At 41.7% G+C, this 20,166-nt stretch overlaps 1 protein-coding gene across 1 annotated transcript in view; it reads right to left on the reverse strand.

The window, feature by feature from the left end:
• GABRA1 (gamma-aminobutyric acid type A receptor subunit alpha1) overlaps positions 1–20,166 on the reverse strand; it is a 302,930-nt gene that overhangs the window by 29,225 nt on the left and 253,539 nt on the right. The gene's annotated exons all lie outside the window — the stretch shown is intronic.

The raw sequence follows: 20,166 nt of genomic DNA on the forward strand, positions 1-20,166 counted from the left end.
AATAAAAAGAAAGTTACTATTTTTATTCTTTCTAATAAAAACATTTTTAGGAGTATAGTGCATTTATATTATTGCTATCAATGTCCAAATAGAGTAGTTAGTGAGTTCATGAGGTAGGAGGCAGGGGAAGAAGTGGCTCAAAATAATCATATTTCTGTGATAAAATATATTACAAAATTTCCTACATTGTTTTATTGTCCATATTTGCCCCCTTTTCACATGTAAAACACCATGGAATAAATTAAATGGCGCTATAAAATGTATATTAATAATAATAATAATAATAATAATAATGCAAAGTTTGTTGAAACAACAACAGCAACCATTTGAAGGGGTTCTCAGCTAAAAAAAAGAACCAATACAAACTACACCACATTCCAAATCATCATGCAAATTGTCTCAGGGATCTTTGGATCACTGCAATTAATCTCAAACACCTGTGATAATTATTTTGCCAGATGAGCCCAGTCAATGGAAAACTGCTTAAGAAAGATGTTCCACAATATTAAGCAAGCCACAGGTTTCAAGCAATACAGGAAAGAAAAAAGATCTATCTCCTGCCTAAAATCATCAAATGAAATCAAATAAATGCAATGCTTTGGTTAAGTTATGAAAACATTAGATATTTCACGAAAACTTAAGAGTGATCAAGATACTGTGAAGAGATTTGTGGCTGATATAGAACACAGATTGTTTTGTGCAGTTAAAGTCATAATGAGGAAGGTTTCTGCCACACAAATCAATTAGATTAAGAGAGCATCTGCTAAAATCCCATTACCAAACAGGGATTTGAAGTTGCTGGTGCCAAAGACGTCCTGTGACGTTAGAGTGTAAGATCCTCAAAACACTTGTAGTTGTTAAAAAAAGAGAATGGACAGCACCTCCAAAAATCATACAATAATCTAATGCAGCTAGGCAAAAAAAATATAACTGAACATGAGGTTCTTAGTTTAACATTCTGATCAGACTGTATGAAGCCCACTGCAATGTCATGGCAAACCTCATAGTGGGTCCTATCGCCCTAACGTAGCGGAGCCGTGCGCCGACCATCGCCACAGCGTCAATGCACCAGCAGGGTAGACGGCCTGGTGCCCCACAGCACCCATGCTGCAAAACTAAGTCCCCATGACTCCAGACAGCGCTGCCCCACCAGCACAAAACTACTGCAACAATGGCCACCACACAGCACCCACACCAAATGAAAGGAGCACTGAAACTCACCTTCCTCCAGCTCTTCAGTGAGAGCAAAAATGGGCTAGACCCCTTACTTTGCAGTCTCCTGCTACTTAAAATAACCTGTGCCAAATGGGAGGAGTGCACATAAAAAGAAAAAATAGGACAGATCATGCAATATGCTGAAAAAAAGAGCATGGACCGCACCTCCAAAAATCATACAATGATCTAAAGCCACTAGGCAAAAATATATAAAACTGAACATGAGGTTCTTTGTTTAACATTCTGATCAGACTGTATGAAGCCCACTGCCACGTCATGGCAAACCTCGTAGTGGCTCCTCAAGACACTTGTAGTTGTGCATAGACCTATCATTCAGACATCTCTAAACAGTGCTCACAAGCGGAAACTGTTGTAGCGGGCCCAGACATACATGACAACTAATTTTAAAACACTCTTGTTTACTGATGAATGTTGTGCAACACTGGATGGTCCAAATGGATGAAGTAGTGGATGGTTGGTTGTTGACCACCATGTCCCAACAAGGCTGCAATGTGATGGGGTCATGTTTTGGACTGAAATCATAGGAAGAGAGCTTTTAGGCCCTTTTACTGTCCTTGAAAGTGCAAACACCTGAACACTGTAAATTGAACAAATGACCATTTTCAGTTCTTTACAACCTATACAATGTTTGAAAACTCTGTTGTGCATAATAATTTAGAACAGTGCATCTTGAGTTTAGTAGTAAACTGCCCTCTTTTTTGCACTGGGTAAAAAAAAAAATATTACGGTGCAGTATATCACAGATCATTTCACTTTCACAGACACAGGTCCAGCACCTCTCTATCACTTAAATCTTTGTATTATCATTTACAGACTAAAACTTGGGCAGCATGGTGGCTCAGTGGTTAGCACTGCAGCCTTGCAGTGCTGGGATCCTGGGTGCTAGCCCACCAAGGACATCAGCAAGAGGTTTGCATGTTCTCCCCAAATTTGTGTGGGATTCCTAAGGGTTCTCGGGTTTCCTCCTATATTCCAAAGACATACTGATAGGGAATTTAAATTGTGAGCCCCAATGAGGACAGTGATGATCATGTATGTAAAGCGCTGTGGAATATGATGCAATATGGCTCCTCAGCCCTATCCTCATATGCATGACTCCTCATCCCTATCCTTGTATGCATGGCTCCTAATCCCTGTCTTTGTCTACATTGTTCCTCATCCCTATCCAGGTCTGCATGGCTCCTCATCTCTATCATGGTCTACATGGCTCATCCTCCCTATCCTTATATGCATGGCTCCTTACCCCTATCCTTGTATGCATAGCCCTCATCAGAAAAACATTTTAAAAAATAAACTATTACACTTACCTTCCTGTGCTCCCTTACAGCGTTCTTTTCCAGTGCCAGCAGCTGCTTTAAGCTTGTAAGCAACATATGACAGGGACGTCATGTGCTGCTTACAAGCAGAGCAGAGGAGCAGAGCTCTGTCGCTCCCCCTCCATGTTCTGGACCCTCACTAGAGTATAAGCCAAGGGAGGGCATTTTCAGCACAAAAAATGTGCTGAAAAACTCGGCTTATACTTGAGTACATAAGGCAGTATGAGAGCTGCAAAGCATTATGGGAAATCATTTACATTAGTGCCCACTCTCTGGCTGACGCAATCTTTAGCGGTGTGTGAAATGGTGCCAAGCATTGATTTTTGCCAATCCCTGCTTATCAAATTGTAAATTTTTCATATTCGCCAGAACCTGTGAATTTCTGAAAATTCAACTCCAAGATGATCTACAGTGGATCAATCTGCTCATCTCTGAAACCTACATATCTTAAAGACCTACAGGTAATCATGTTGGTGTCCAACCTAAAAAGTCTAAAGGCGTGTAAATACTTTGCCTACAGCATTTTGTATTTACATACACTATACAATTGAAAAAAATAGAAGATTATATTATTTGAATTTTGAAAGAGGCCATTTATAAAATGAAAGAAAGAAAACAGCAGATACATTGGAATCCCAGATTTAAATATCAGCATTTGGCATCTACTGTAGAAATTTGTATATAAAATAACTTTTTGTTCTAAAAATGAAATTCTGAAAATGTGTTTTTAACTTTAGCTGACAGATAAAAGAGCACTCATTTCTCTCATAAGAGAATCTAAATTAGTCTAAAAAATCATGTCTAGACTTTGCCGATGGATTATGCACAGAGCATTTCAAATACATTATTTTACTTCCAGCGTAGAAGGATGATGGCATTTATGCTAGAATGGCAAGCTAAAGAGAGAAATGTGACAAAACTCCTAATCCTTCTGAAAATATACCATAAATAGGTTCTCACTTGATCTACTTTCTTACTACACTAAAGAGAGCTGCATGATAGCAGTTTGCTTAAAAACACTGCATCGCTATGCAGACATGATCAAGACTCCATCTACATTGAAGGACCTTTTCCAAGTGTAATATTTTATGCCAAAGGCTGGACCTATTACTATTAGTGATGAGCGAGTGTGCTCGTTACTCGGGTTTTCCGAGCATGCTCGGGTGATTTCCGAGTAGTTTGGGCGCGCTCGGAGATTTAGTTGGTATTGCCGCAGCTGCATGATTTGCGGCTGCTAGACAGCATAAACACATATGGGGATTCCCTAACAAACAGGCAACTACCCGATGTATTCAGGCTGTCTAGCAGCCACAAATCATGCAGCTGCGGCGACAAAAACTAAATCTCCGAGTACGCCCAAAATACACGGAAATCACCCGAGCATGCTCGGGAAACCCGAGTAATGAGCACACTTGCTCATCACTAATTACTATAAAGAGCATGAGATTACTTCCCCACTGTAATTCTAATTCTGCCTCTCTGCTAGATCTTCTGGTCTTTGTTGATACAGTTGCTGCAGTGAAATCACAATAAAAGCACATGGCTGCCTCAGCCAATCATTGGTCTCAGGAGTCTTCTACCATCTGCATATGCATCACCATTAAGTCAAGTGATTGGGTGAAACAGTCATGTGCTGTACTCATGAAGTCACCACAAAGTCAAGTGATTGGCTGAAACACACATGTGCTATAGTCATGATATCACTACTAAGTCAAGTGATTGGGTAAAACATTCATGTGCTGTAGTTATGACATCACCACTACGTCAAGTGATTTGCTGAAACAGTCATGTGCTGTAGTTATGACATCACCACTGAGTGAAGTGATTGGCTGAAACAGTCATGTGCTGTAGTCATGACATCACCGCTGTGTCAAGTGATTTGGGTGAAACAGTCAAGTGCTGTCGTCATGACATTACTGCTGCGTCAAGTGACTAGGTAAAGTGGTAAAGCACTCGTGTGCTGTAGTCATCACATCACCACTAAGTCAAAGGATTGGGTGAAGCACTCATGTGCTGCAGTCATGCCATCACCTCTATGTCAAGTATTTGGGTGAAACACTCATCAGCTGTAGTCATGAATTGTTCTTTTCATTCTTTAAAGCAGAATTTAAAAATTTTTATATTCTCAAAGATCAGAATTTAAAAAATAGGACAATACAAAATAATTATTTTTAAATTTTGTATTTCTTTACTTTTAAACTAGCAAATGGGAGGATATTGGTGATTTCAACTTTTATCTTTACATTATTAATTTTTGAAAACTTTTCTTATTTTATTTTTTTAGTCCCATTAGTGGATTTGAACTTGATCACTTGTATTTTAGTGTGTTGTAAATTGGCATTTTCCAATTAAGTTATGGCTGGACTAATATGGAAGTGATGGGGGTCTTCAACAGACCCCATGGTAACTCACTGGCACTCCCTGAAGCAATCACATCATTTAAATCCTGCGGTCAGTGATTGACAAATGCAGGCAATTGATTAACAGCAGCGAAGTGAGCTAGCTGTGGTTTCTAATAGATGCCGGCATACAGCCAGCATCTGCCTGGTTTAGAATAGGCTCAGCTGCTGAGCCTGCTCCATACAAGAGCACCTGACTAATGTTTAGTCATGTCAGGGTGCATGAAGCATATACCTTATCAGTTTACATCTGTCTTTAATGTCACTCCATTTGGATTACATATTACATAAGAAAGGTACAATGACAAATTGTAGACAAAGTATTTAGCTAAGATGAACCAATAAATGCACCTTCTCTAACGTAATTTAATATTTCATACCAAATTTTTTTCAACTGTCAATCTTTAATTAATCACATTACCTTACCTAGTAGACTGGAAGCTCTATTATGCTCTATATTTATTAAGTATATTCATGTAATCCCACTGCATACAGTGGCATGTAAAAGTTTGGGCACACTTCATCAAAATTACCATTTTTGTGAACAATTAAGCAAGTTGCAACCATAGACAAATGGGGGCACCACGGTCACTGGGACTCTAACCAAGGCCTGAAAACGTGCCACATATATACTTCGAGAAAAAAAGGTAGGCCTTATAAACGGGAGTCACCACTTATATAAGCAAATAAATAACACAGCTTTATTAAACATATATGCAGGAAACAAAACACACTAAAAACATTTAAAACACAGGGATATACAATATCCCACTATACACAAAGCCTATAATAAGGCAAAAAACCGCACCTCCCACAACAGGGTATAATTCACATGTACTAAGTACAATGACACCTAAATGGCGCAAAAAATAAATAAGTACATAATAACTACCTGGCCAGTACCCTAAGGTAATATTATAAATCACCGTAAGGAAAATTACCATGAATACCACAAAGGACGTGATGACATGCAGGACAGGTAAATGCCCATATAAACCATGAAGGGCAGAAATGCTGGTTAATAAAGATTAATAACAGAGATGAATATACTGACCCATGTCCACCTTGCATGAAATCAACCGACCGACATACAGATCAACCAATGACCGTCATGTCCCTAAGATATCGGTGTAAAGCAGGGTCAGGCCAGGTAAATGAAGCATGTGTACCCTGTGGAGAAAAGAGGAGGTGCGGACAGAGGCACCCAACGCGTGTCGCCACTAAGCTTGTGGCTTCGTCAATTAAGCAAGTTGAAGATGAAATGATCTCTAAAAGGTCTAAAGATGACCCATTTCTTTTGCATTTTAGGCCCCCCAAAATATATATTTTTTCATCTTTTACATTTTAACAATTACAAAAAGGAAAATGGGCTGATGCTAAAATTTGGGCATCCTTGGAGATTTGTGTGCTCAGATAACAGCATAGTTGGTTGTCCCATTCTAAAATCGGAATATGTTTAGGATAGAATTGGTATTAGATTTTTTTAATTGATTTGTATAACAAAAAATAATGCCATGGTACACTATCCATTACCATGTGTCATACAATGTTACACGAGTGAAGACTAAACATGTAATGCAAGCAGCATATCATGGACCACAAACAGTACCAATAGCCTAATCCTTTTGTTCTGTGGAATTAAATGAATTGCCTCCTGGGAGAGGAACTTCAAAGAGAAACATGCTGTAGCCTCTGTTTCCTCTCTTTTCATCTTTGTCATTTTGGCGTAACTATTGTGCAAGCTGCATTCCATTAGTCCATTAGTGAACATCTATTTATAAACAAAAATGATAGTAGACGGCAGAATAATGAGTCCATTACTTTCTCAATTTTAGGCTTTCACAATAAATGATTTTGTTACATATCATTCCAATTACAGTGGGATTTGAAAGTTTGTGAACCCTTCAGAATTTTCAATATTTCTGCTTAAATCTGAACTACAACTACATCCGCTTTCTGAAGTCCTAGAATAGATAAAGAGAACAAAATTAAACAAATGAGTCAAAAATGTTAGAATTTGCCAGTTTTTAAATGAGAAAAAAATGTCCAAAATAACGTCTGTGAGTAGCAAAAGTATGTGAACCTTTGGTTTCAGTATCTTGTGTGACCTACGTTTGCAGCAATAATTGCATCTAAACATGTCCAATAATCGTTGATTAGTCCTGCACATCGACTTGGAGGAAGAATGTTAGTCCATTCTTCCCTACCAAAAACTACAACTTTATTATTTTTGTGACTTTTTTAGCACGCATCTCAGAAGGTGTGTGGGATCATTGTGTCATTGGCATAGCTTACTTCCTATGAGGGATTAAGCTGACTAGAATGGCGCCAGATAGCAATATGAAAAATATTGTCCAAAAATACCTGTGAGTGCTATATATTCTATGTATGTATGCACAGTTAAAACACCACTCCAGTGTTTTATTATTTCAGCACTGGAGAGGTGTCATATATGTGAAGCCCGTAACCCTACTAGGATACTCACTAACTGCTGCCTTCAGCTTTTTTCTGATACCGCTGCAGTCCTGCACCGTCATCTTGTGACCACAACTTTTAACTGATGAAGTCAAACGGTCACAGGCTCTGAATGCAAGTCTGTGAGAGCCTCATTTTGGCCTCTTTCTGGCTCTCACAGAATTACATTGAGTTGTGACTTCCAGATTTCTCCACCTTACACAGGAGCAATTTGTCATGCCACAACTATGGGGACCAACCCTGATCGTTAGACTAGTTCCACCATGCCAGTGCAGCAATAAAAAAACCTGGAGTGGTGCTTCACAGAGATGTGTGGACACATGGAATTTCAGTTCCGGTGGGCACGGCCGTACAGCTAAAAAAAGTTTGGGTTTGGACAGCAGAACAGTACTCGGACCCGAACCCAGACCTCTTTCCGTTGAATGGGTGGCCCAAACATTCAGTGTTTGCCACGCTGTCTTGTGCATGATAGCGTGGCAAACAATGCTTCTGATCAGTGGTAAAATCATTACTGCTGGTCAGACAGCCGCGGTTCCCTGTTATGATTGAACTGGTGGTTAGGAGACCTAGAAATGACCAGATGAGCAAACTAGTATTACAGGACGAGCTCTGGGAAGTGGGAGCTCTGCTGACCGCAGCTCCTAATCCTATCACAACAACTAGAAATAGCCGTTGGGCGTTCCTGACTCTGCATAGACGCCTCTTCACAGCCTAAGAGCTAACTACCCCTAAAGATAGAAAATACAGCCTACCTTGCCTCAGAGAAATTCCCCAAAGAAATAGGCAGCCCCCCACATATATTGACTGTGAGTTAAGATGGAAGTCACAAACACAGGAATGAAATAGGTTTCAGCAAAGGAGGCCAGCCTTAACTAAACAGACTGAGGATAGAAAAGGTATCTTTGCGGTCAGCATAAAAACTAACAAAAAACCACACAGAGTGTGCAAAAGAAACCACCACACCGACTCACGGCACGGTGGTGCCACTCTGCATCCCAGAGCTTCCAGCTAACAGGACAAAATCATGATAGCAAGCTGGACAAAAAACAGTGGTAACAAATAAGCTAGCAGGGACTTAGCTTTTGCTGAAGTAGACAGGTCATCTGAAAGATCCAAGAGAACTGAACCAGTACTAAGACATTGACAGCTGGCATCAAGTAACGATCTGAGTGGAGTTAAATAGAGCAGCCAGCCAAGGCCTAAACGAGATCAGCTGGAGAATGAATCTCAGAACCAGCAGCTCCACTCACAGCCACCAGAGGGAGTCCATGAACAGAACTCGCCGAAGTACCATTCATAACCACAGGAGGGAGCTCGAGAACAGAATTCACAACAGTACCCCCCCTTGAGGAGGGGTCACCGAACCCTCACCAGAGCCTCCAGGCCGATCCGGACGAGCCAAATGAAAGGCACGAACAAGATCGGCAGCATGAACATCAGAGGCAACCACCCAGGAATTATCCTCCTGACCATAACCTTTCCACTTGACTATGTACTGAAGTTTCCATCTCGAAATACGAGAATCCAAAATCTTCTCCACCACATACTCCAACTCCCCCTCAACCAACACCGGGGCAGGAGGATCAACGGAGGGAACCATAGGAGCCACATATCTCGGCAATAACGACCTATGGAACACATTATGGATGGTGAAAGAAGCTGGAAGGTCCAAACGAAATGACACTGGATTAAGAATTTCAGAAATCTTATAAGGACCAATGAAACAAGACTTAAACTTAGGAGACGAAACCTTCATAGGAACAAAACGAGACGACAACCAAACCAAATCCCCAACACGAAGTCGGGGACCAACACAGTGACGGTGGTTAGCGAAACGCTGAGCCTTCTCCTGGGACAACGTCAAATTGTCCACTACGTGAGTCCAAATTCGCTGCAACCTGTCCACCACAGAATCCACACCAGGACAGTCCGAAGGCTCAACCTGCCCTGAAGAAAAACGAGGGTGGAAACCAGAATTACAGAAAAAAGGCGAAACCAAAGTGGCCGAGCTGGCCCGATTATTAAGGGCGAACTCAGCCAAAGGCAAGAAGGACACCCAATCATCCTGATCAGCAGAAACAAAGCATCTCAGATATGTTTCCAAAGTCTGATTGGTTCGTTCGGTTTGGCCATTTGTCTGAGGATGGAAAGCTGAAGAAAAAGACAAATCAATGCCCATCTTAGCACAAAAGGACCGCCAAAACCTTGAAACAAACTGGGAACCTCTGTCCGACACGATGTTCTCCGGAATACCATGCAAACGAACCACATGTTGGAAAAATAATGGAACCAAATCAGAGGAGGAAGGCAATTTAGGCAAAGGTACCAAATGGACCATCTTAGAGAAGCGATCACAAACCACCCAGATAACTGACATCCTCTGAGAGACAGGGAGATCCAAAATAAAATCCATGGAAATATGCATCCAGGGCCTTTTCGGGACCGGCAAGGGCAAAAGCAACCCACTGGCACGAGAACAGCAGGGCTTAGCCCGAGCACACGTCCCACAGGACTGCACAAAAGAACGCACATCTCGTGACAAGGAAGGTCACCAAAAGGATCTAGCCACCAAATCTCTGGTACCAAAGATTCCAGGATGACCAGCCAACACCGAACAATGAACCTCAGAGATAACTCTACTAGTCCATCTATCAGGGACAAACAGCTTCTCCGCTGGACAACGGTCAGGTCTATCAGCCTGAAACTCCTGCAGCACCCGCCGCAATTCAGGGGAGATGGCAGACAAAATTACCCCCTCTCTGAGAATACCAGCCGGCTCAGGAACTCCCGGAGAATCAGGCACAAAACTCCTTGAAAGGGCATCAGCCTTCACATTCTTAGAACCCAGAAGGTACGAAACCACAAAATTGAAGCGGGAGAAAAACAGCGACCATCGCGCCTGTCTAGGATTCAACCGCTTGGAAGACTCGAGATAAGTCAGATTCTTGTGATCCGTCAAGACCACCACGCGATGCTTGGCTCCTTCAAGCCAATGTCGCCACTCCTCAAACGCCCACTTCATAGCCAACAACTCTCGATTGCCCACATCATAATTGCGCTCAGCAGGCGAAAACTTTCTAGAAAAGAAAGCACATGGTTTCATCACAGAGCCATCAGAACCTCTTTGAGACAAAACAGCCTCTGCTCCAATCTCAGAAGCATCCACCTCGACCTGAAACGGGAGCGAAACATCTGGCTTACACAGCACAGGGGCAGAAGAAAAACGACGCTTCAGCTCCTGAAAAGCCTCAATGGCCGCAGAGGACCAATTGACCACATCAGCACCTTTCTTGGTCAAATCAGTCAATGGTTTAACAACACTAGAAAAATTAGCGATGAAGCGACGGTAAAAATTAGCAAAGCCCAGGAATTTCTGAAGACTCTTCACAGATGTAAGTTGAGTCCAATCATAAATGGCCTGAACTTTAACAGGGTCCATCTCGATAGTAGAAGGGGAAAAAATGAAGCCCAAAAAGGAAACCTTCTGAACTCCAAAGAGACATTTAGACCCCTTCACAAACAAGGAATTAGCACGAAGGACCTGGAACACCATTCTGACCTGCTTCACATGAGACTCCCAATCGTCCGAAAAGACCAAAATATCATCCAAATATACAATCATGAATCTATCCAGGTACTTTCGGAAGATGTCATGCATAAAGGACTGAAACACAGATGGAGCATTAGAAAGCCCGAATGGCATCACCAAGTACTCAAAATGGCCCTCGGGCGTATTAAATGCGTTTTCCATTCTTCGCCCATTTAATACGCACAAGATTATACGCCCCTCTAAGATCTATCTTGGTGAACCAGCTAGCCCCCTTAATCCGAGCAAACAAATCAGACAGTAGCGGCAAAGGGTACTGAAATTTGACGGTGATTTTATTGAGAAGGCCGTAATCTATACAAGGTCTCAGAGAACCATCCTTCTTGGCCACAAAAAAGAACCCTGCTCCCAACGGTGATGACAACGGGCGAATATGCCCTTTCTCCAAGGACTCCTTTATATAACTCCGCATTGCAGCGTGTTCTGGCAGAGATAAATTGAACAGTCGGCCCTTCGGAAACTTACTACCAGGAATCAAATTAATAGCACAATCGCAATCCCTATGAGGAGGTAGGGCACTGGATTTGGGCTCATCAAATACATCCCGGTAATCTGACAAGAACTCAGGGACTTCAGAAGGATGGGAAGACGAAATAGACAACAATGGAACATCCCCATGTACCCCTTGCAGTGAGTTGATCCACACAAGAGGACAGACCTTGAATGTCCATATCTACACCTGTGTCCTGAACCACCCAGAGATTTAGGGGAAAAGAGAAACAAAACACACTGCAGAGGAAAAAAAAAATGGTCTCAGAACTTCTCTTATCCCTCTATTGAGATGCATTAACACTTTACTGGCCAGCTGTACTGTTATGATTGAACTGGTGGTTAGGAGCCCTAGAAATGACCAGATGAGCAAACTAGTATTACAGGACGAGCTCTGGGAAGTGGGAGCTCTGCTGACCGCAACTCCTAATCCTATCACAACAACTAGAAATAGCCATGGAGCGTTCCTGACTCTGCCTAGACGCCTCTTCACAGCCTAAGAGCTAACTACCCCTAAAGATAGAAAATACAGCCTACCTTGCCTCAGAGAAATTCCCCAAAGAAATAGGCAGCCCCCCACATATATTGACTGTGAGTTAAGATGGAAGTCACAAACACAGGAATGAAATAGGCTTCAGCAAAGGAGGCCAGCCTTAACTAAACAGACTGAGGATAGAAAAGGTATCTTTGCGGTCAGCATAAAGACTAACAAAAAACCACGCAGAGTGTGCAAAAGAAACCACCACACCGACTCACGGCACGGTGGTGCCACTCTGCATCCCAGAGCTTCCAGCTAACAGGACAAAATCATGATAGCAAGCTGGACAAAAAACAGTGGTAACAAATAAGCTAGCAGGGACTTAGCTTTTGCTGAAGTAGACAGGTCATCTGAAAGATCCAAGAGAACTGAACCAGTACTAGGACATTGACAGGTGGCATCAAGTAACGATCTGAGTGGAGTTAAATAGAGCAGCCAGCCAAGGCCTAAACGAGATCAGCTGGAGAATGAATCTCAGAACCAGCAGCTCCACTCACAGCCACCAGAGGGAGTCCATGAACAGAACTCGCCGAAGTACCATTCATAACCACAGGAGGGAGCTCGAGAACAGAATTCACAACAGTTCCCACACTGTTAAATGACAGAATAAGTCTGCAATTGTAACAGGAAGTAAAAAGCTGTCAGCTTTAGGAAGGTTGGTTATCAAGAATAGAGTGGTCCACACGCTGTTTTTTTAAATAATAAATAAATAATTAAATAATTTTAATAAATGGCATGTTGTCCCACCATTTTTGACAACCAGCCTTGTTAAAGCAGACAGCTGTGGGCTGGTATTCTCAGGCTGGTAAGGGGCCATGGATATTGGCCCCCCTCGACCTTAAAGTAGCAGCCCACAGCCTTCCCAGAAAAGGCACATCTATTAGATGCACCAATTCTTGTGCTTTGCATGGCTATTTCCACTTGTCCTGTAGTTGTGGCAAGTGGGGTTCATATTTGTGGGGTTGATGTCACCTTTGTATTGTCCGATGACATTAGGCATACAGCTTAGTAATGGAGAGGTGTCTGTAAAACACCTATCCATTATTAATCCTATAGTTATATTGTAAAAAAAAAACACAGCCAGAATAGTCTTTTATTTTATATAAAAACAAAACACTTTTCCTTTTTTTATTTGAAAATAATAAACACAGTTATACTTACCTAATGCCCATTCCATTGAATCCCTCATCTGCTGTAATAAAACAAAAATTAAAAGTAACACTATCCCTCACTTGTCTGACGTTCTGTTCCATGCTGTAATCTATGTCTAGGGATTACTAGTTTTTAACCTCAACAGTGCCAAGATGTGACTGTCCAGGCTGAGAACCATGGATGAATGAGCTGATGTGAGTGGAGCATCAGTGAGCAGCGGTGACCTCATCGAGGTTACCGCGGGTCACTGAGGCTGCATTCCCAGATGGGCCAATGAACTACAGTGACCTCAGCTCCGTGAGATCACCACTAGCACAGTGAGGAAAAGTCTCATGGTGCAGAGGAAACTTTGGCGCCGTTCATCGTGAGAATTTCATTGTGAATTTGAACTGCAGTGAACATGTCTCTGAACCGTGAGACTTTTTCTCCCTATGCTGGCGGGGATCTCACTGAGGTAACCGCAGTTCATTAGCCCAGCTGAGAATGCAGCCTCAGTGACCCATGGCAACCTCAATGATGTCACTGCTGCTCACTGATGCTGTGCTCACAACAGATCATTTATCAGTGGTTCTCAGCCTGGATGGTCGTATCTTGGCACTGTCCAGGTTGAAAACTAGTAATCCCCAGACATGGATTATGGCGTGGGACAAAGGTGGTGAGGAATATTGCTGTTTACATTGTTTTACTACATGAGAAGTGGGATTTAATGGAATGGACATTAGGTGAGTATAACTGTGTTTGTTATTTTCAAATTAAAAAAAGGAGTGTGGCAGCATGGGAATCACGGCTTCTGACCGGCGGTAATGATTTTCACCGCCAATTAGAGACAGTGTTTGCCGTGCTGTCATGCTCATGACAGAGCAACAAACACCTCTTGTTCGGGGGGCTGAACCCGAACAATAACACATACTTCCTGGTGAAGTCCATGCTTGATGTCCTTGCCCGAACAGTAGGTGCCTGGTTTGGACATCAAACTTTACTCGTCGGGTTCACCCATCTTTAGTCCTTTACTGGCTAAATGCATTAGTTTGTAATAACAAATCACATCCTTTTAAAGAGGAATAAAATATACTGTTTGGTTACCATTATCTTCCCACACTAGTCAATGACTTCCTGCACAATGGGTACAATAAGTGTATTGTAAACTTATGCATTTTCTAGCTTCATAAAACCATAACATTTACATATATATAATTACTTCTCACACATGATGATTTCATGTCCCATTTTTTAAATACAAATGGAAATTACAGCTTTCTTAGCGTTGAGCAGGTGAACTAGATATGTATTTACTGAATACAGAATGGAATAAATTAGTCTTCTCTTTATTTAAAATGTCTTAAGCCTTTTTATATTTAATTAAAGTAGACATACCATTTTTCAAAAAACTGCACAAGTATCTGCACAGAGAAGGCATATCTTACTGCTTTATTGTAAAACATAGTATTGATCCCCTGAAGTAACCATATTCATAACTCTATAAGGAATAATCTTTCTATTAAAAATACTGATTTTCTTCTCTTGTGGGTTGGCATTTTCTGGACCTTCAAATGCAACACTCTGATTGAATTATTGCAATTACACATGTTTTGCTATAAACAGCTTTATTTCCTTTGTGTTTTTTTGGAACAACACAAAAAAAAAAACAAAAAAAGGCAAATTGGACACAATTTCACACAAAACCCCAATAAAGGGCTGGACAAAATTGTTGGCATTCTCAACTAAATATTTGGTTCCACACCCTTTGGAATAAATAACTAAATAAATCAGTCGCTACCTATAACCAACAACAAGCTTCTAACAACTCTCAACTGGAGTGAGGGACAACTCTTCTTTTGCAACCTGCTCCAGGTCTCTCATAATTGAAGGGTGCCTTCTCCCAACAGCAATTTTAAGATCTCTCCACAGGTGTTCCATAGGATTTCAATCCAGACTCATTGCTGGCCATTTCAGAACTCTCCAGGGCTATTATTTTTCCATCCATTTCTCGGTATAACATTCAAGGCACCCAAACAACCCCAAAACATCTTTGAACTTGCACCATACAGTATTTCACTGTAGGTACTGTGATCTTGTCTTTGTAGGTCTCATTCTGTTTTTGGTAAACAGTAGAAAAATATGCTTTGCAAGAAAACTCTATCTTGATTTCACCTGTCCACAAGACACTTTCCCAGAAGGAACTTGGCTTACTCACATACATTTTGACAAACTTCAGTCTAGCTTTTTTATGTCTGTGTCAGCAGTGGAGTCCTATTGGGTCTTCTGTTATAGTGCTTCATTAAATTCAAATGTCGACTGATAGTTCACACTGACACTGATGCACCCTGAGCCAGCACGGAAACTTGAATTTCTTTGGAACATGAAAAGGGCTGCTTATCCACCATTTGGACATTCCTGACCTTTCATAATTTTTTCTCTGCCGTCCATGTCCAGACAGATTAGCTACAATGTCATGGGTTGTAAACTTTTTGATTATGTTGCGCAGCTTGGAAAAAGGAACATAAAGATCTCTGGAGATGTACTTGTTACCTTGAGATTGTTGATATATTTTGGCAATTTTGGTTCTCATGTCCTCAGACTGTTCTCTTCTCCTTGTTTTGTTCTCCATGCTTAGTGTGGCATACACAGACACACAATACAAACATTGAGTCCACTTCTTCCTTTTACATCAGATGTAATTTTCATATTGCCCTTACCAGGTGAGTTTCAACGACCATCACATGCTTGAAAAAAATTTGTTTACCCATATATTTGGAAAAGTGCCAACAATTTGACCCGAACCATTTTTTTTTTAAATTACAGCATGTTCAATTTGCCTTTTTTTCTCAGTTTATTTTGTGTTGTTTTAATACACAAAAGGAAATAAACATGGGTATAACTAAACATGTGCAACGGCAATAATTTTCTGGGATACTTACTTTCTGGAACAATTTCAAGGGTAACAAAAGTTTCAGTCATTACTATGACCAATCAATCTGATCAATGCTATATGTCTCACCTACAGCAGCCATCTTAAAGATGGTGATATGTGTCAAAAATAAGATTCACATAAGGTTTCCCAGAAGAACAGTGAAAAGGGCATCACAATTCTTCCACTTACTTTTCTTCTTACAATAGTGTATATTGGTGCCACGCTTCTCTAGGAAAGTAATGCACACTCCCAGTTGTCCACAGGATGTAAAACAAAATGAAATTTAGCAAACCTGACCACCTTCTTGTACTGTTCTGTGGTCCATTTTAAATATTAATATGCAGATTGTAGGCCTTTTTAGTGGTGGGCAGACATCAACATGAGTACTTTGACTGGTTTGTGGCTACAGAGCTCTATATACAGCAAGCTGTGATGCACTCTGTGCTGTAAAACATTTCTGTCACAGCCAACAGAACATTTTTCAACAATTTAGGCAATAGTAAATCTTATGTGGGGACTGAACACAACTGGCTAGTGTTTGCTCACAATGCAAATCAATGACATTTTATAATGGGGTTTCATAGAAACAATGTAATAAGACATTTTTATAGAAAAAAATGTGGTAAGTTTTTCTTTACATATATATAAAATGCTAATGAGTAGAACCACATAAGCTGCAATAACTTTGGTATTAAGAATGTTCTTAACGTTACACCCCATTGCACAATGTGTTAAAAATAGAATTGATGAGATATTTGCTGCTAAAATTAACTACCTCAGTCCACACGTTTTCCCAATATGTTCATAATCAACAATCTGAATACTACTAGATAATAACAATAAATGCTATCTCGTGGTATATTGAAACTTTGCTATCACTTATTACATCTGCTATTTACAGGCAGACTCAACAGGTTACCAGGGAAGGCAGGAATAGAGAAAGAAAATTCCTGGGGTCAGCGCTCTATTTATGCTCACAATGCGAAGAGGAAATGGTCTGTGAATATGACAACACATCATTACAAGAGATAAGCGAATACATTTGAGTGGAATTGTATTCTACTTGAGTATTATCAAAATCCACATTCTCCAAAAATGTTTGTAATTTGCTGTTGACTATTTCTGGACTATTAAAAGCCACCAAAATTAAAAAAATAAAAATAAAAATAAAATCTGACTTTACTTTTTACCTTTTTGGCTAATCCACTCTTCACTGTCATATTTTCAGTCCTCATTACAACTTCTGATCCACGCCGTGAGTACAGAAATCCCTGAGCCTCTAACACTGAGTCAGGACTTCCGACTCTGTTGAAGCCCAGGACAGATCTGTGTAAGCGGATGTAGTGGTCTTGCATGGCACACTTTATGACTTTTTTTGGGGTTGCACAGATTCCTCGCTGACCTTATTAGAGCTGGAAATCTTGGCTCACTGTGAAGAGTGAAAGGCTCAGGGATTTCAGCTCATGAAGTAGGGTTAAAAATTACAATGCAGACCGGACGGATGATGGTGAGGGGTTGAGGGACCAAAGAGATGAGCAATGAAGCAAGTATATGGACATATTTTATATAGTACATATTGCTTTTATTATGCTCTGAGGTATGTAGAGACTCCAGAACATGGAAATCATTCAGCTGCCAAGATGAAAACTAAATCTCCGAGCAGTCATAAATACTCGGAGGTCACCCGAGCGTGCTCAGGAAAACCTGAGCAACGAGTACACTCGCTCATCACTAATTATCAACTTTGTTCTTTAAATAAATGCAGGGTCAATTAAAGACTTTTATACTGATGGCATAGGCATGGTTAATTTCCCCACAACTGGTTTTCCTATTACTGAATACTCTAGACCAGAGGGTTGAAATTCCATACCTTAAGCACCTCAAGAACATGATAGAGCACTTCACAATGTTCAACACACTTAGTGAATCATGAAAACATAGTAGCCCCAGTTCATCAAGCAGTTTTTGCCAGTTTTCTGCCGTAACACTGTTTGTAATGTTAAAAAACTTGGAGAGGAGCGGAACAACCTACAAATTCATCATAACTTAAAAAAAAGTACATCAGTCCATGATGATGGCATATACTAGCTAAGAAATGAGACAAATTCAGTAAGCGATTTCAGCTTCATTGACTTTGGCGCATATTACTCCAGCACATAGGTACAAAATACCAGTCTTGATGAATCAGGGTGATAGTTGTGTGCCAGGAGAAAGAATCACTTGGAACATTTACCTGTGTAGTTTTCTGTAAATTTCTGGTGTAGTAAATAGTATTGAGCGATACCTTCCGATACTTGAAAGTATCGGTATCGGATTGAATCGGCCAATATCCGAAAAATATCGGATATCGCCGATACCGATACCCGATACCAATACAAGTCAATGGGACACAAGTATCGGAAGGTATCCTGGATGGTTCCCAGGGTCTGAAGGAGAGGAAACTCTCCTTCAGGCCCTGGGATCCATATTCATGTGTAAAATAAAGAATAAAAATAAAAAATAGGGATATACTCACCCTCTGACGTGCCCTGGTTGTAACTGCTGCAATCGGCAGCCTCCGTTCCTAAGAATGAGCGAGTGAAGGACCTTCGATGACGTCGCAGCTTGTGATTGGTCGCGTGAGCGGTCACATGAGCGGTCACGTGACCAATCACAAGCCGCGACGTCATCGAAGGTCCTTGACTCCCTGCATTCTTAGGAACGGAGGCAGACGCTTGGACCGGTGAAAGCCGGGGCCGCCGGAGGGGTGAGTATATCCATATTTTTTATTTTTATTCTTTATTTTTTACATGAATATGGATCCCAGGGCCTGAAGGAGAGTCTCTTCTCCTCCAGACCCTGGAATCCATACACTGGGAACTTCCGATTCCGATTTCCGATATCACAAAAATATCAGAACTCCGTATCGGAATTCCGATACCGCAAATATCGGCCGATACCCGATACTTGCGGTATCGGAATGCTCAACACTAGTAGTAAATTTTAAAAAAATCACATTTGGGTTAAGCCCTGATACACTTTTGGCAGGTTGGGCAGGTTTTCAGAGTCACCCCATGTTAGGGCTAGCGGAACGCACCGAGTAAATAGAGATGTTTTTATTGATATTGGTGCATTTGCAGCACGGGGTCCACCGTGCAGGAGTACCTGCTGCTAGCAAACGGCAGCACTATATGGCGGTATGGACTCAGTTAATTCACCGAGTAGCCGTGAAAGCAAAGCACTGTGCCCTGTTAGACTTCACAGAGGCACAGGCTAACTGCCCAAACAGAGAGCAGTCAGTGGTCACGCATGCACACAAAACTCCTCGCCGGAGGTGCCAGCATTCTAGGGGCTTATTTTAGCCAGGTCCCTGAATACAAACAAACACAAACTCCTCACCGGAGGTGCCAGTATTCTAAGGGCTTATTTCAGCCGGGTCCCTGAACACACTCTCACGTGACCACACTGGCGCAAAGCACATAACAAAGAACAATACTAGCGCATGGCCATGTGAGCATTAAATAGTTGCAGCACGTACAGGACCTTCCTAGAAGGACCAATGAGAGGCTGCCACAGCGTGAGCACCTACAGGACCTTCCTGAAGGACCAATGGCCTTAGCTGCAGTATCTGATCATGTGACCCTCGATCTCCACTGAGAGATCCTACTATGGGCATGCTCAGAACGAGAAAAGCAGGACTTAGTCCCAGAAGCATCTGCTCGCTGCTGCCCAGCACTGACTTCAATGGCAGAAGCAGGAAAGGCAGCAGTAACTCTTCGTACAGAGTCAGACTGAGCGAGATGCTGGGACCGACGTCTCCGCTGAGCAGGCTCCACTGCGGCAGGAGAATGGGGGACCGCAGCGTAGATGGCCCGAGATTCCCCCTGTGCAGAGGCGGGAACTCGACCCCTAACATTACCCACCCTCCTAGGGCCCCCCTCCTTGGGCCTCGCTAGGTTCGAAGGCAGCAATGAGCTGCGGAGCCCGAATATGCTCAGCAGACTCCCAGGACCTATCCTCAGGACCATAACCCTTCCAGTCCACCAAATAAAATTTTTTGCCAC

Source organism: Ranitomeya variabilis, chromosome 5, assembly GCF_051348905.1.
Source record: "Ranitomeya variabilis isolate aRanVar5 chromosome 5, aRanVar5.hap1, whole genome shotgun sequence".
Lineage (NCBI taxonomy): Eukaryota > Metazoa > Chordata > Amphibia > Anura > Dendrobatidae > Ranitomeya > Ranitomeya variabilis.